We start from the raw sequence: 19,461 nt of genomic DNA on the forward strand, positions 1-19,461 counted from the left end.
GTAATCAGCAGAGCGGCGCTGAGTTCAGAGCCGCCCTGGCTGATTACAAGTAGGAGCTCCATCAGCTCATCTGGATTGTTGATCCTGGCAGTGACAGAGGTAGGTTGATGGGTCTGCCTGCCAACTTCTCAATGTGGCTGTCAGACCGCCAGGGCTGTCCGAACACCACAGTGAGGCTGGCAGCCTTCAGACTGTCAGCCTCGTAAAAAGGCCCAAAGGACTTAATCAGTGGTGATGAAATAATTTTCAGAGTGGGGGTGCTGCCATCAATGTTACTGAAGTCATAGGATTTGTGATAAATCCAAACATCACACAAAGAATAAGTGCTGCAAATGTATTCAGTGAGAGAGTTGTAAGAGTGTAGTATATGGCTGGTGTTGCATTATGAAGAACACTGTTGCAAATATATTATTAGAACATTAGAACGTTGGCAGCTCCATTGAAAACAATGGAGTGCTGCGGGCTTTTACTGGCCGGTAAAAGCCCGCAGTGCCAACATTCCAATGTTTGCTTTGTTCACAGCAACAGCTGTGAACAAAGCCTCACGGAGCCCGAGGGGATCTTAATCCCCTCGGGCTCCGTGAGCAATTTGTTTTATTTAATAGAACATTCTGCCCTGAGTGGCAGAATGTTCTAATAGCCTTAGAACCCGCCGTAGCGGGCTCTACCGGCTATTAAAGGCCCTTTCCCTTGTTAAATGCCCTCGCCTTCGACTCGGGCATTTAACGCGGGAGCGGGCCTTTAATAGCCGGTAGAGCCCGCTACGGCATGTTCTAAGACTATATTAAAGCATGGTATGGTAGCGAACTGTTATTTACTGACACAGTTCCTATGAAATGACCTCTAAATATGCACAGATGTACAGTTTTACTGGTTAAAAAATATAGCACACAAATGATAATGTGTGGAAATGGAGTTTCAGCAAAAAAGTATCAGTTGCAGATTTCCTAGTAAAGTGTTTTCCAGGTATTATGAGCAAAGCGTTGATTTGTTTTTCTCATAATAAAATGTTAGTTTTCATCACACTTTAGAATTAAAACAGTGCTTCATTTTGTGCTTTCTTAACTGCTGATCAATTCGAAAATATATGTACAGTTCATTTACAGGCATTTAAATGTTGTTTTACTTTAGAATAGTCCAAATTATTGTTAGCCGCACACAACCCACTGAGCATATCTGCTGTCTTGGGGTTTGTGCTTTCCTGGGTAATTAACAGTCCCATAACGAGTCCAGAGTCACAGTGATTATTTAGAATAGCACACTCAAGCAATGCACTGAGAACAAAAAGGAATATAAAATATTAAAACATGTTTTATTTCAACAGTATCATCCTGTTGCTTAGTATGTGAGTAATAACCAAACAAAATGCAATTAAAACAACGCTAATGCATGTTACTAGCAGGCAGAGTAAAATTAATAATTCTAACACCATTAGAATGTTCCTAGGAGTTTAGTACCATAAAGACTACTTCTGTGTGCTACACTGCAAGATCATGAAGTAGCTAACATGTCTCTGGAGTTTCTTGGAGCACAGGCAACTGCATACCTGTGCACAGCAGATCACCAGTGGTTATTAGACTTCAGTTCAGAGAGAGTGTTCCCTTGAAAGGAAAACACATGATCAGCTGGACTCAGCTCCTCTCATCTCTATCTCATCGCGATAACCTGGTGCGAAGGCCTCCCTAGTTCAGTGGTCAGTTCATGGGGTTTATATAGGGTTGACCACTGACATTTAACTTGCATTGGGAACTTTTCACTAATCTGAACATAGCCAGTCTGAACAAGCATGATGTAAATACTTCAACTCAACTACATGTTTATTTTACAGTTCTCCCCTCAGACTTTGAGACTAAGATATCATGTAGCTTGTAGAAGACTTGTGTCACTTTGTTTGTTAGCAAAGAATTGTTTAGAGGAATTGACACTTTTCCGAGTTCTGTGAAAGATAATGACATGCTGAATGTGGACAAAAGGCAGACCGGCTCACTCAACATGCTAGAAATGGAGTCTGGCTTTGGGAGAACAGCTTTTACCTTCACACTCCCTCTACAACAACAAGAATAACACACAGTTCACTTTACACCATCCTTTCACTTTACAGTTAGTAAAAGTAAACACCTGTTTCCATGCTAGAATGCTAGAAGAATAAGCAGCAATTTGTCAGAAGGCAAATCCTGACATTTGAACCTTGTCTTTGAAGCACAGCATGTGTGGCAAGGTACAAGCTAAATTTAAAGGCTTATTTATTCGTCATTCACCTTCTGAACCCAGCAAGGTTATTTTGTGGGTCCTGCAGAACACCCACACACCTCTACTTCCAGTGCCTATGAAATGAATTATTTTATTAACTTTTTGCATGTCTTTCTTCGGTAATACGCTTGCTGACTGCATTACCGAAATTGTGTAATTTTCTCAAACATTCTGAGTAGTGGCCTTTGTTTATGGGATTAGAAAATGATTTCTTGCTGGTTGAGTTTTGATTGAGAGCTGGGTAGTGCTGAGCTTTCTTACTGACACCCATTCCCTTTATGCTTAACTTATAAATTGTATTTTATATTCTAGAATGTGCAGTCCTGAACAAAGTACTGTCCAGAGGAAGCCCATTTTTTACATTTTTATCAATTTTCTATGTGGAAAAATGCAGTTTCTCTCTAGAAGACCCTCATAATGAGGCCATAATGAGATCAGAATCTTAGTCACTTTGGGTTGCTGGTCAGGCAATTGAATGATGTAGTTATTTCTAAGTGTCTCTTATAGGGCACACCCATGTTTATAATCATTGACATTTTCAAAATCACTGGTTCACTAAAACCATGACGATCAGGGCAAAGATACCTAATACTCATTGATTTCTCAATGATATCGGAGAAAGTAATGTCACATAATCTTTGCCTCTGACAAGCCATTGTAAGTTTAAAAAAAAGCAAAGTTAATTAAAATGTCAAGTCTGGTGACAGCTCATCAATAAACTGTGATTTCTCATAGACACAAACACCCAGTTACTAATGCTAGTAAATTCTGCATACATTCATGTGTGTTTTCTAAATGGTAGTTGTGCGCTTGGGTAAATCACAGGTTTATAAAAGCAGTCCTCGGAATCTGCAAGCAGCTACATAAAAGCTGCAAATTCTGTCCAATGTGGTGCTTCAAGGGGGCCACAGCCTGCCATCATTGGATGGCAAAGCAAAAAATCCCAAACATTTGTAATGCAATGGGTCTCGCGTTTGCTCGAATTAGAGTTATTGGCGTTGTAAATTCCTAACTGTACTTTTCTTGCCACATACATTGAAAATGAAAAGTAAAACAGTTGACGTAAGTGAGCCGATTCAAAGTGCCACGACCGCAATGAGTGTGAGCAGGAAGGAGACAAGCAAAAGGAAAAATGAAAAGTAAAACAGTTTACATAAGGGAGCCGATTCAAAGCACCATGGCTGCCATGAGTGTGAGCGTGAAGGAGACACACAAATGGAAAAATGAAAATTAAAACGGCTTTCATAAGCAAGCCGATTTAAAGCTCCATGGCCACCATGAGTGCGAAGGAGACACACAAAAGGAAAAAGAAGTTTGCTCGCAGTCAAACATATTGGCAAACGTGCAATTATCCATGCAATAGGGTGGGTCACCAAGGCGATAACAAAACCGCCCCAAGGAGAGACAAACGTAAAGAATTTACCAAATATAAGAATGGATTTTTCAAAGGCAAGCCCACAAATGAGTGAAAGTGATGGGTGTGAGGTGGAAGTGGTTAAAAGCCCATATAGATACCAACACATCACAAAAAACAGCATTTAGGTGCTGCTATGCTCGACATAAAAATAGATATTGAACTAGGACCCTCAGGTGTGCAGCAACGCAGCCTCATCGTAAGACCTCTTTGCAACACAAGGAAGAAGAGGTAACGTAGGTGTTGTTTATCACTGGTTCTTCAGAGCCTTGGGCACGGTTCATTCTCAGTGAATATATATGATATTGCTGCATAATTATGCAAGTGTTACCTGTTTCATTGCTTATGGTCCTGAATAAAGGTGCCACATTATCTGTTACGTATAATATGCAGCTGATTTCAATATTGTTTTGTCAATTAAGACTGCATTCATAAATTGGTAAGGCACAGGGTTCTATTTCACAAGTATTAAGTTGTGTGTTAAGTCATTCAGGCAGCGCGTTTTTTAAATGTTTTTCGGCTATATTGGGCCACAACTATTTTCGGGGCTACACCAACATGGCATATGCCAGCATCTCATCTATTCTTAACGCCTAGTCCACTTTCAGGTGAACAAACAATTCGCAGATCAATAAATATGCCCTGCTAATAACCTGACTTCCCAAGACAATACACATTAAAATAAAGTTGCCAGTTTTGCTCCCAGTTGGAGTAATTGGCTCTAGGCTTGCGCGCTTAAACGGGTGCAGAAAAAGGATAAATGCAATTTTGATGTCGAGCTACACACTCAATTGTGGAACATTAAACGTCATGAAATAGAACGTATCGTTAAACATATCTTTCTCCTAGTTTGTGACAACTACTGGAGGGTATTTGCCAGTCCCATAACAGCGCTTCAGAGGTGAATAATGTCTTTGTAGTCTTTTTTGTCTGTGAAGCATCAGTCTTTCTTCATTGTCATTGGCAGTTCCACCTAAGGGGAGTTTGCATCTTATGAAGCACGTTTGTAATAAACACTTAAGCGCTCACTGCTTTCATCTATTCAGAATAGATATCTGTGGCTTTCTCAGATTACGGTGCAGTTCACATGATGCACTCATGTTAAAATCAACTCGAAATTATATTGTGTAAAAAGAGAGCTGGCACCTCGAACGCCTGTATCGGGCCTGCAGCATTATTTTTAACTTTCCTTAGCGTGTATTTGTTCCTGTTACTACTATGTGTGAACGTGTTTGGGGGTGTAAAATCCTACAGGTATACTATTAATTTAGAGGCAGATTATTTCTTCATTTCCCTGGGCATGGCTTCCTTCACATAAGATTTTTCACACTAATTCCAATGTGTTTTTATTGTTGTTTAGGGATAAATCAACATTTTTGTGCAGGATTTGGGTAGCAGGCACTATGAAAGTTCTTATGAGACTGGAAAAAATTAGTTTGCCTAGTAACGAGGTTAATTTTAGTTTACAATATTGGTCGATGTTATGTTAAAAGTTTGTCATTCGAGTCATTGCTTCCAATCTGTTTATTGATGAAGCATTTATGAAGACGTATTCAACAATAATGTTCTCCAAATTTTACATCAACATCGCTATTGGTTCCTTGATTGCAATTATGGCCTATTCCGAATTCATGGCAAATCTCTCCATATCCTTGAATCCAACATGACTATGCACAGTAAGGACAACGTGAGGCAAGCTAACCCTTCTAGGAGCCTTCAAGAAATGTGTTATCAGGAACATTGTTGAAAGTGCATCCATGAGACAGCATCTTTGAATCATACGTGCTACCATAGAGCATGACTGCACAGCCTGCACCATCCACAGTGTGTGGTCTCGACTCTCTCTAGATGGCAGGCAAGGAATATATTGATTCAACCTTGAGTAGACCTGCAATATGTTTTAACCAAGGCCAGCCTCACCGTGTCCCACTGTAGCCCACTGAATTCCACAGCTTTCAGTATTTTCAGAATTAGAATACGTGAACAGAGTACAAAAAAAGACATTGCAGATAGTATGTTAATTATCAAATACCTGAGACAGAAACAAAGAAACATTAGCACTAAGGGGGTCATTACAAGTTTGTCTGTCTCATGACTGCTAGGTTGGTGGTGGCAGTTGTACCGCCAACAGGCTGGAGGAGAAGACTGACCATGGCAGTATTCCCTATCGAATACAGCCAATCCACCACCGGCACCACCACAGCGGTCAGGCTGCCACAGACGATGGTAGTCACCCGCAGACCGGCTGAGACTATGTCCCCGTTGGACAGATTACGAGGCTTCACACCGCCGAGGTTCCCGTCGCAGTCGCACCACCACGGAAACCCTGAGAGAAACCAACTCTATAAAAAGAGACACTCACCTTCAGAAAGCATAATTGTTTGGAACCACCATGGAACCAGAACTACACATCTTCCCACTGCTCCTGCTCACCCAATGACTATGGAACCATCAACGACGACGACGATAGCAACTATGAGTACACTCACTTACCTGTCACTGTTGCAAAATGTCAATTTACCTACACACAGCTAACATACACATCCGGAACAGGTGGGGAGGGCGACACTCACATTCACACACAGCCACATACACACACGCACATACATAGTTCAAACACTACAACCATCACACACACATACACACACCAAAAACACACACCAACCCCCAGATACACAGCATTGGCCCAGTCACACACAACACCACCAAATGACACAACAACACCCCAACCGCAACACTCAAAAGCACCCTCAAGCATCTACAAAAAACCCCTCCACTTGACATTCCATCCATACAACACAACATATCACCAGAAGAGACTAAACACACACAATCATACAATGTACAACAAGGCAACAGTCATACCCCGCAAACACCCATCACAACGGATCTGACATTCCAATCACCACACACACTCACACACACAATAAAACCACACAGAGGTACACAACACTGCAAATAACACATCAACACAATCACAACACACAATACCAATACCAATACACGTACCCAACTTTTACACGGCCATCACACAATACACACCCATCACTGCGGGGCAAATGCAATGCACACACCCACAAATGCTGTCCAGACACAAATGGTAGCACAACCACCACACACAAAACGTACACAAACAAAAGCAGCAAGGACCAAAACAGCCATAAGAAAAGAAAGGCAGGACAAAGATTTAATCATCGAACCAACAACGGGTTGGCCCAGATATATGTCAATAAATAAATAAATATATGAACATTAGTATATACATAGATTAAGGCCATAGGCCAGTCCAGACACATATGTGCAACATGCACATATGGCACTTCCAAGGGCCCCAACTTGACTCCTGACTGCTAATGTAACCTCCACAGGTAGAGGCATGAAGGGGGCAGGCAGGCACCTCAGGGATTCGGTAGGGCTTGGGGTGGATTTGGGCTTGGGAGGGGGATCTTTGGGACTGGGCTTGGGAGGGGGAGCTTAGGTCGAGGCTTAGGGGACGGCTGGGAACTCCTGGGAGGGGTTGACTTCTTGGCAGTGGGAGGGGCATGGGTACTTGCAGTGGGGCTTGGGGAGATCTTGGAGTTCGAAGGGCTGGACATGGCGAGGGACACAGTGCGTTTGGAGGTCACACGGGGTGAGAGAGGAGTAGGGAAAAGGTTCAACTCCGAGAGGAAAAACTTCTTACACACAAATGCATGCTTGTCTGTTTGTATGCTTTAGCTAGGTCGGGGAAAGGGATTGGAAAGAGGAAGGTGGAGGTGGGATGGAAGACAAAGGGTGACTGGCTGCCATCAGTGTGGAGGCCATAGCCTAAAAGGATCTATGTAGGCCAGCCAGTGCATCGTGAATGCCCTACAGAAATGCATTACTCTGCTGGACTTGAGATGCCAGTCCCTAGATGGCATTTACGATGGTCGACTGTACTACAGAGATCGACCTCAGGAGATCAATAGCCTACTCACTGAAAACAGCAGGGCTGACAGGGTCAGGGGCAAAGGTGCCAGCGGCAAAAGAGATGCCCTCCCTCCTGGGTGAGCGGGCACAGACAACTCGGTGTGGAGCTACAGGGAGTCCTGTAGTAGTAAGGTGGTATTGGACAAAGATGGTGGTCGGGTGGTCCTAGATGGGCCCACCACAGCCAAGGAGTGTCCACTGGAGGAGGATTAAGATGATGATGATCCTGTCTCACCCATGGCACTCCCCTTGCCCTCCAGGCCACTGGGGCACTCACTGTCCATGGTATCAGCACTCTGGGTCCTGTGGCCAGCAGCATTCCGACTCGTCTGTGCCCTGTCTCCTTCACCTGTTGATGCACACAAATAGAGATAGAGGGAGGGAGAGATAGGGAGAGGGAGGGTCATCACAGTCTTCACATACACACATTACAACATGCACAACTGTAGGTATACATCCCCTGGCTAGCCAATTCCACACTGAAAATCATATAACCTACATAATGTCACAACATGTTACTTCTATCCACCCCTTTATGTCATCTTTCTCACCAACATCGATGTACAGTACCACAACTGGAGCAATCCATCAAATCATCTGTAAAGCTACATCAGCATGCTCGTCTAAAGGTGAAAATCTGTCTTAATCCTGAACAGTACTCTCCATACTCCTATCACTATTAGGCAAATCAGTTGACTGATCACACCACATCATGCATGTCTCTATTCAACACCAGACCAGTCCATGTTCCTAAGTCATGTCCCATGCAAGTAGAGACAACTATATTCACAGATGACACAGCACCTGCCATTCCAATCACTTGCCTAGCTGAACCATCTGTACATATATGCCAAAATGGATACAACCTCTGATGAAGACACAACATGTGGCAGTCCCATACAGGTGCTATCTGATGTTAAGAATCCTTGTCTGGTGAACACCTATGTCATTACATGTACCAAATCTTTGAGGAATATTTGCAGTCACTATACACAGATACACCACATCACACCATACATGCCTTTACAGGTACAGTGGCCTACATATCACACAAGACATCCACTGACAATCACAGAGAGCAGTGTAAGAAAAACTAATCAAAGGGCCGCCAACTAAATCATAATAGTGCACATGACATTCCACCTGACATGCAGACACAGTTCCACGACATGACAACATGAGTCAACCCGCATCACTCACACCATTCTTGACGTGATTACCTATACCTAAGCCCATACAAAACACATATCCCATTCAAAAGACATGTACACATGATGTACACATGGGCCAACACGACTGCCATGTCACTTACAGCATATCCCACAGTAGCAAAACCTGTATGACAAAAGTAGTTCAGCCAGGGCATAAGACCTCAAAGTGAGAAGTGATCCAAAACCATTTCCTGTCCAACCTGCCCACAACAGCTAGGCTAAAGTTAGTAAGGTTTGTCCGACTTTATAACATTTGCCCCCAAGTAACCATTGTGACATGATGTACGCAGGTAATACCATATATTGCACTAGTATTGGTAGGCTATTGGCACTCATATGTTGGACATTGCACATTGTCATGACAGCCTAAACACTTACATTCTCTTAAACAAGGGCATTGGGATAGTAGTGAATCACCTGCAGTTCAATGGCATGGAAATGCATGGTAAGTCCAAATATTCAAAATCAGACAGCCATAGTTGGATGTCCCTCTGATACGTACCCCATAGCATGATAATGAAGGGACAATGGAGACACCTCCACAAAGCCATAAGTACAGTCCTATACTGGCCATATCACTTGACAGACTGAAATGCCAGTCTCACGTGGAGTCAATACCTGTACCAGGGCATAAGGTAACTAGGACCTGTACCAAATATATCAAGCACTCAGTGGCAAATACATGTGATCTACACAGATGGGAATGGTCTGACACCCTAAAGCTACATTTTCACATAATCAGATGTGTGGACCTGGAAATACTAGATGGGTAGGATGAAACAGCTGTTTACTTACATATATATGGCTGGGTGGAGTCACACATGTGACAATGTCATTTGTGCATCTCCACATGCAGTCATAGGTATACCTTGACACAGGTGATCTAAACGTAAACATGGCCAAACCCTATGCCAGATCTCCATCTATTAGTCAGGCAATGTGAGTACTATATGTTCCCACTAGTCCACATACATGTAGCACCTACTACATTGTCACAGCTGCTACAATGTAACAGCAAACACCATACTGCCTGAGCCAAGTACCTGGATGCAGTCAGCACTTACCCCTTTGTAGCTGCTGGGCTGCCCTCAAATGCCCACTACCGCAGGGTAGGCCACCGCCAAAATGCGGGCCATTAGAGGGGTCAGGGTCCAACGGGCACCTCTCCTTTTTTGGGAGGACTTCCCCAGCTGGGCCTCAGCGAGCTTCCTGACTCAGCATCTCAGGTCCTCCCACCGCTTTCTGCAATGGGTGATCGGCCGGCTCTGGACCCCCAGGGTCCGCACTTGCTTGACAACGGCATGCAAAAGCCCCTTCTTCTAATGGGTGTTGACCTGCATGGATGACACAGACAAAAGGAGAAACTCATGTGCACATGCACCATACCAATGGGAGTGGTCAGTACACATCAGTCACAGCCAGTACGCACACATACCCATCCTTTCTGCTCATACGCTTTGCATTATGCCTTCTGCATGCATCTATACCCTCAGAAGTTCACATGCCCAATGCACTGTCACGCACAACACCTATCACACATGGCTAAGGCATTGGACTCAGCTGCTCCTCTGGTGCCCCATATAGCTGTCCGTACAGGGGTAGGACCTCCTTGACTAGCCTCTCAAGCTCTTCCGGATGAAGGCAGGGGCCATATCACCTGCAGGACGTGGCATGAGGCAGTACACCGCAGCTCACATCATGGAGGTCTTGCTGGCAACAGTGTCAGGATTCAAGTGAGCAATACTGTTGAAAATGGTGGTCACGGCCACCACGTACAGGACCGGCACTGCTGGTGGTCATGGCCATTGTGCCAAGTCAGCCGAAGGCAGCTATACTAACCAATGGCAAGTTGCACGGTGGTTGCGACCACCTACCGCCATGATGACTTCTGCCGGCAGACTTAGGTCACTTCCAACTGCCCACTACAATACGTCAGGCGTCTGCCATTTTGGGGACATGTCATCAATGGATATGCTTACTTTCTGCATCAGTCACTCACTTCTCCAAAATGCTATGTATCCGTACGTAGTACCATCATGGTTGTGCTACATATTGTGGCAATTTTGACAATATGACATGTTGAAGAAGTATACATGGTTAAACCTGAGCAAAGCTGCTCTGAGGTACACAGGCCATGGGTAGATATTGGTAGAGTCCAAAACACATGTGTGAATAGTGCAGGATAGCTAAGTCTTGCACACATGTACACCAACATTAGTTTCATATGTACAATCCAATTTACATGTTAGCCAATGTGCAGCAGTGAGGGTGATTTAGGTGCAGATCTATGGGCTGCACTGTATATGTCAGAAGTGCTACTCATCCTCTACAAATTTGGGTTGCAGATTATATACAATGTATTTATGACGTATGCATACTGCATAACTCATAGTATATTTTCTTCTCTCAACATAGTTATGCTGCCATGAGGAGAGTGAGACAACCACCAGTGTACCGTCCACTAGTAGACCTGGAAAACATGTAGGAAAGACATGTCATCCAGACATATCATCTGAATTGTCATACTATCATGCATAGTTGTCCTCATGTGAAGCAACAACTGAAAAAAAGAGAACTGTGGTATATCATTAAATTTGACTCAGTGAAGAAGGGGTTAAATATTAGGGAAGATTTGGAGAGTGAGTTGTCCTGCTAATAATTTAGGGTCTTCTGATATAATGGATACATATTATTTATTTTGAGCGGTTTATCACATAATTAGAAGGGGGAAAAAGTTTTTTGGAGGGGCCGGGTTGATCACACTGTTTATGTTAGGAGGGTATGTGAGGAATACATGGTTTTGCATTCATGAGTAGTGTGGAGTCACTGTTATATAATTGCCACTTTTTGTAATTTCTGGCCATTTAAATTATTATACATTGTTTTATTTTATTTTAGATGGCCGTCCTGATGGAAGAGTGATGGATCACAAGTGGAGGGCTGGCGGTAATATGGAACTGAAGGGGCTTCATTGTGGGGCCGAGATGCTTGGTTGATGTTGTTTGTGTGCAGTATAGTGTCTAAGATTGAGATAGTAGAGGATATGGGGTTGAAGGGGTGGGCAGTATATTGTGCGCCAGAAACTCAACTGGGATTGCCCATTTAGGGCTCACATGACGAGCAGGACGCAAACCTTTGGTTCTTGTTGGCAGATAGCGTCAACGGTGGAGCGGTATAGTGTTTTTGGTTCAATTAAGAGATGAAATGCAATTGTAGGACTGGGTGGGATGTTGAATCCAATATCCACGATGTGGATTGGTTAACCCATATGAGGTGGATGTAGTATATTGGGATATGAGGGAGTACATGGTACTAGTTGGCTGGTCTATAGTGGTGAGTAGCCTGCCGGATTACCGCAGAGAGGCATCACTATACTGGGAGTTATTTTGAAATGTATGGGGCACTCTACTTAACACAACTTTTTTTAATCTTAGATTTTACGGGCTTGGAGGGCATAGAGGTGGCCCCGACTGTGACATGATCTACACTTGTTATCTTGTTAAATCGGTAAGGAATTTAATCGGTTCATTAAGATGGGACTAGGATGATAGCATTGAAGAGAGAGTTGCTGGGTTATTTATGTTATTCTATATCTGTTTATGAGATTTTCAGTGTTGTTTATTATTACAGGAAGATTTTTTCTGAGTAGCATCTCTATGCAGGGAGTTTAATTTTATACATGGGGCATTTTCTTAAATAGATTCCTGTGGGTAGATCTTATAGATAATTTAAAATGATCTATTTAGATTATTTAACCCCAATAACATTTTATGAGAAGGGAGGATGGTTTTAGATATGAGGTTATATTGGGGTAGTAATCGATATATATATATATATATATATATATCAGAGATTATTTTGTATGCGTCTTTTTGTTTAAACAGAGGTACAGTTCCACTATGAGAGGAGAATTGTAAAACTCCCCCTGAATACGGATTGATTATTAATTTTTATCAAAGAATTAAGGGGGTGATTCTTACCTTGGCGGGCGGCGGAGGCTGCCCGCCAAAGTACCCCCGCCAGAACACCACACCGCGGTCGTCAGACCGCTGCGGTGATTCTGGGTTTTCCACTGGGCTGGCGGCCGACCGCCAAAAGGCCGCCCACCAGCCCAGTGGAAAACAACCTTCCCACGAGGACGCCGGCTCTGAATGGAGCCGGCGGAGTGGGAAGGTGCGACGGGTGCAGTGGCACCCGTCGCGTATTTCAGTGTCTGCAAAGCAGACACTGAAATACAAAGTGGGGCCCCCAGGGGCCCCACGACACCCCATACCGCCATCCTGTTCCTGGCGGGCGAACCGCCAGGAACAGGATGGAGGTATGGGGTGTCAGAATCCTCCATGGCGGCGCAGCGAGCTGCGCCGCCATGGAGGATTCATTTGGGCAGCGGAAAACCGGCAGGAGACCGCCGGTTTTCCACATCTGACCGCGGCCAAACCGCCGCGGTCAGAATGCCCTGCGGGGCACCGCCAGCCTGTTGGCGGTGCTCCGGACCGCCGGGGTCAGAATGACCCCCTAAATGTGGTATGGTTCTTTATGAATGCAGGTGAGCATTTTGGGAGTGATAGTTGTATGGTTGGTATGGAACAGAAATTGTTTTTCGTGGTTGGTAGATGGAGATGAAGTTTCATAGTAATGGGTCATGTGAAGTTTTCACTATGTGATGTTCTAATAAAGGAAGAAAGGGGGTTGTGCTCAGGGGTGTTTTAAATTGTGGTTAACATTGGGTTTATGACGGATTCCTCAAAGTGGTTTTTAAGGGGTTTAGTTTGAGACTTATGATTGGATGGATTGACATATTACATTGGATTTTATTTTGTTTCGATGCAGATATGTTTTAAATTGTATTGTGAGACTATTCGATTGTCCTGAAAAAGGTGGTGAGAGAATTGTGAAGCTCACCGAAATGCGTCAACGCAATATGAAGACTGGATCCAATGGTATTTTACAATTATAGACCAGGGATTTATTATATCAGTCAATTGGCATGGTGACACCACATGTCGGACAGTGACGGATGATAGACAAGGAAGGGTTTCTTTTGTCTTTGTCTCCCTGTGAAATCTGTGTTTATTATATCTGAGGTGTTTATGTGAGGGCCATTTGTTGGCCTGGTAGAATATTTTATTTCATTGTTATTTTAATCAGTAATGTAATCTTCTTTGTGTATGGGATATCTTTTAATTCACTGATGAAATTAGTATTTTTTTATATTTTGGGTATTCCTTCATTATTACTGATCATTCCTGCTGGATGAGTAAAGGGTCGAAGATTTGTTGATGTGAGAGTATTTTGAGAGTGTGAGTTTTTCTCCCAAGGGGAAATATTTTTATTGTTTATTGTGACACAGTGCTCTGTTCCCTTGGGCTTGGGGGGGGGCCTCTCTTTCTTGTTTTAGAGCTAGAAGTGATGCCTGCCATTTGCAGTCCCCATGGCATACCTTCCATCGTTCAAGTTTTGTCAGTGCTACACTTCCTCGCCACAGAGATATTTCAGAATGCTGTTGCCTTGACAGCAGGGATGTCTCAGCCCATGTTCAATCTGACGTTGAAGGATGTACTGTGTGCATTGTTGAAACACCTGGACAGATACATCAGGTTTACACAAAGAGCGGATTTGGCCTATGTGAAGGCCAACTTTTATGAGATGGGACACATTCCTCATGTAGGAGCCATTGATGGCACCCATGTAGCCCAGGTCTTTCCCAGTGCCAATGAACAGGGGTATAGGAACAGGAAGAACTACCACTCAATCAATATACAGGTGGTGTGTTTGGCAGACAAGTACATCTCACAAGTCGCACCCAAGTTTTCTGGATCTGTGCATGATTCCAACCTTATGTGGAACAGCAATGTCCCACATCTGATGGCACAACTACAAAAAGAGAGGGCCTGGCTGCTTGGTAAGTTTGCATTGTAGTGTGTGTCTGTGTGTTATGTCTCCTGTCATCACAATATAGTGAGTTGCAGGAACTATTTATGAGTTGTTCTACCATTGTGCTTACAGGTGACCAGGCTTTCCAAACCATCCTTGGCTGTTGACACCAATGAGATACCTAGCCACGCCAGCAGAACTCCTTTACAATGAGGCCCCCCCGGAGGACAAGGCGTGTAATCAAGTGAACATTTGAACTCCTGAAGGCAAGATTCAGGTGGCTGGACCAATCTGGAGGTGCCCTCCTCTACTCGCCCCACAAGGTATGCCAAATAATCATTGCCTGCTGCATGCTCCACAATCTAGCCCTGAGACATGAGATACCATTGATAGCAGATGAGGGGGAGACAGATGGACCAGTGGGTGGAAATGCTGAAATGGCAAGTGGTGAGGAGCCAGAGGAAGAGGGAGAAGGTGACTCTATGGCAGTTCCCATCAATCAGTGCTTCCACTGACATACAGGTATGTGAATAGGACCTTTTAATGTAACCTTCCTTGGCTGTTGGCACCAATGAAGTACCCAGCGACGCCAGGGGAACTCTGTCTCATTGAGGCCCACAGGAGGACAAGCTTTGTAATAGAGTGATCATTTGGGCTCCTGAAGGCAAGATTCAGGTGCCTGGACCTCTCTGGAGGTGCCCTCCTTTACTCGCTCCACAAGGTATGCCAAATAATCATTGCCTGCTGTATGCTCCACAATCTCGCCCTGAGATATGAGATACCATTGATAGCAGATGAGGGGAAGGCAGATGGACCAGTGGATGGAAATGCTGAGATGGCAAGTGATGAGGTGCCAGAGTGAGAGAAGGTGACTTCAGGGCAGACCCCATTAATCAGTACTTCCACTGACATACAGGTATGTGAAGAGGACCTTTTAATGTAACTTTCCTTGGCTGTTGGCACCAATGAAGTACCCAGTGACGCCAGGGGAACTCTGTCTCAATGATGCCCACAGGAGGACAAGGTGTGTAATAGGCCAAACATTTGGGCTCCTGAAGGCAAGATTCAGGTGCCTGGACCTATCTGGAGGTGCCTTCCTCTACTCACCCCTCAAGGTATCCCAAATAATCATTGCCTGCTGCATTCTCCACAATCTAACCCTGAGACGTCAGATACCAATGATAGCAGATGAGAGGGAGGCAGCTAGATCAGGACTGGAAATGCTGATATGGTAAGGGATGAAGAGCCAGAAGAAGAAGGAGCAGCTGACTCTAGGACAGAGCTCGTCAATCAGTACCTCCTTTTGACATACAGGTATGTGAAGTGGACCTTTATAAGTGTTGAATGTGCACATTTTGAAGTGAATGGCTGAAATTACGTATCCTTACATAAATCAGTGGAAGTGTAATGAGCTCCAATGCCTATGTGTGAGTTGTGGAAGCAGACAGATCGATTGTAAGGTGTACAGTAATAGAGGGTCAGCTCAAACATGTATTGTTATATCTGACCCTAACATTCACTTCTGTAATGGACTAATCAGTATTGAACTATGTTCCTTGCATTCTCCTATTCTCTTTTCCTTCCACTCACTGAAATTGCAATTTCGTGTTTGGCTCTGCAACCTATGGCTTGAGGTATTCATTTGTCAGTAGCCAATAGTAATAGATGATATACATGAGAGGTGTACATGACAGATAGCTGGTAAAATGGATTTAGTTACAGTGGGATGGTATCTTGTTTATGCTCCCTTCATACAAGTGGGATAATGACTGCTTAGTCCTTTCCTATTATCAGTGGGGTTGAAGGGATGTGAAATGGTGTATAACATGTCAGTTGAAGTTTGTGGCCCATGTGTGAAGTGTGGATCATGACCTCTGGCTAAAGAGTGGGTGGAGTACTTTGTGAGGACCATGGGGCCTAGCTGTGTTTGGATTCTGACGCTGCTGTCCACGGTGTAGATAACTGTATAGTGTCAAAGGAGAGTAAAAATCCTACAGGTATTGGCCCTATGTTAGTGTATGGTTAATGTATTGAATCCTCAGTGATGTCATATGTGTGTTCCATAGGATATGTGATTATGTACGTATGGTATGTGAAGATTCTGTACCTGTTGATATATAGTTCCAATCTGCATGTCCCTGCTTTGTAGGTGGGTTACCATGGGCATGACTTCTGTTACTTGTATGTGTGAATTGTGTACCACCATGCCTTCCATCCTGATAATGCTCTCTGTCATGCTCTATTTGCAGATTGGAATACTGACTGTACTATGGTATTGGCCAGGATTGCAACCTCTCTGACATCTGTCCTGTGACATTTCTGTTGAAATGTGTCTCCTGCTAACGGAGCCTCCATCTGATCAGAATTGCACTGGCTGTTTGATGCATGGGGGCATGACCAGACCACAGTTGGGAAGCATGGTAATTGTTGATGCATTGTTGGAAAATGGGTTATTGGTAAGGGCAGGTAAGTACCTACACTTAGCAATAGGCCACTAACCTCCACTTAGGTCCAGTTAGGTCTCAGTAAATTAAACCCAGATCAACCCTTGGTAGCTTGGCAACGAGCGTCAAGGCTTAACTTAGGAGACAGAGTGTAAAGCATTCAAATATCAAAAAACAGTATTTCAATAAAACACAGGAAACAGTTTAAAAATCCAAAACCAATTTATAAAAATAGATTATAATTTTATCTTTAAAATGACACAAAAACGAATAGAATCGGAGAAGGGGAACCGGAGACATGAATTTTTTAAGAATTATTGTTTTTTAGCTCCTAGAAACAAAAAGCGCCAATCAGATCATCTGGTTGCACCTCGACCGGGGCAAAGTCAAAGTTTCAGGCCGACCGCGATGGAGCCCTGCTCGGCTACAGGCCGCGGGAGGCCTCGGTTAAAAGTTTACCTTCACACTTAGGGGTTCATTATGGCCCTGGCGGAAGGCAGAGAAGCGGCGGTAAGACCGCCAACAGGCTGGCGGTCTTTTTTTTTGTATTATGACCATGGCGGTTACCCATGGCCATCCGCCGGTTCTCCGTTCCGCCCGCCAGGGCGGAGCCGACTGCCGGGCTGGAGACCTGGGTCTCCAGCCTGGCGGCCGTCACTATACCGCCGGAGGTATTTTGACCCGGCTGACCGCCATGGATTCCTTCCCTGGCACTGATAGGGGTCTCCCCCACCCCCACCCCGACTCCCTCCCTTACACCCCCACCACCCATGCCACCCCCCAAAGGTGGCGGGGCCCCCCTCCCCACCCCGAACCCCAACATCACCTAACTTACACACACACACGACACGCACGCAGGCACCACCAACACACACACGCACACACACCGACATACATGCCAACATCCACACACACAGTCAGACATGCACACCCACATTCAAACATACACGCACACATCCATACAGACATACCCACAGACACACGCACTCACACACCCCCTCTACAGACGCACACCCCCATGCTCGCACACAACACACATCACCCCCCCACCCCCTCCCCTAACGGATGATCGACTTACCTGGTCCATTGATCCTCCGGGAGGGGACGGGAGCCATGGGGTCTGCTCCGCCGACACCACACCGCCAACAGAACACCGCCACGCCGAATCACAGAACGTGATTCAGTGGGCGGTGTTTTGTTGGCGTGGCGGTGGAGGTGGAGCAACCTCCACTTCCCCGCCGCCCGCCAGTATGGCTGTTGGCGGCTCTCCGTCCGAAAAAGAACGGAGAGCAGCCAACAGTCATAATACGCAGAGCGGCAAACTGCCACTACTGGCGGTCTTCCGCACGGCGGTCCGTCAGCGGTCTTGTAAAAAGACCACCGAGGTTGTAATGACCACGTCTCTTTTTCGAAGATTTTCTTCAGCGGGACGAACCTGCCAGTCCAATCCGACCTCCTGGAGCCCTTCTCCGGATACGCGATACGGGAATCCTCGGTGGAGATTTTTACCTTCGGACTTAGTTGTTTTTTTTAGGTGAAAATCCTTCGACGGGGGTAAACCTGGATCTTGATCTGACGTCCCTGGAGCCCTCCTCGGATACGCTGGCTGGAAGGTCCCGGTCAATTTTTTACCTTCGGACTTAGGCGGTCATTCTGACCGCGGCAGTCGGCGCACGCCAAGCGGTTCCCGCCGAAAGACCGCTCCGCGGTCAAAAGACCGCGGCGGCCATTCCTTCTTTCCCGCTGGGCCGGCGGGCGACCGCCAGAAGACCGCCGGCCGGCCCAGCTGGACAGCCCCTTCGACAATGAATCCGGCTCGGAAAGGAGCCGGCGGAGTTGAAGGGGTGCGACGGGTGCAGTGGCACCCGTCGCGATTTTCACTGTCTGTACAGCAGACAGTGAAAATCTTTGTGGGGCCCTGTTAGGGGGCCCCTGCACTGCCCATGCCAGTGGCATGGGCAGTGCAGGGGCCCCCAGGGGCCCCACGGCAGCCGTTCCCACATCCTGGTTCCGGCGGTGGACACCGCCAGAAACAGGCTGGCGGGAAGGCGCTCGGAATCCCCATGGCGGTGCTGCAAGCAGCGCCGCCATGGCGGATTCCCTGGGCCAGAGGGAAACCGCCCCCTTTTCTGACCGCGGCTTTACCGCCGCGGTCAGAATTGCCCAGGAAGCACCGCCAGCCTGTTGGCGGTGCTTCCGCCGCCCTCCGCCATGGCGGTTATGGACCGCTGAGGTCAGAATGACCACCTTAGTCTCTTTTTTCGGAGATTTTCTTTACCGGGACGAACCAGCAAATCAGGCTCGGTTGTGGTTGAGG

The sequence above is a fragment of the Pleurodeles waltl genome, chromosome 1_1 (assembly GCF_031143425.1).
Source record: "Pleurodeles waltl isolate 20211129_DDA chromosome 1_1, aPleWal1.hap1.20221129, whole genome shotgun sequence".
Lineage (NCBI taxonomy): Eukaryota > Metazoa > Chordata > Amphibia > Caudata > Salamandridae > Pleurodeles > Pleurodeles waltl.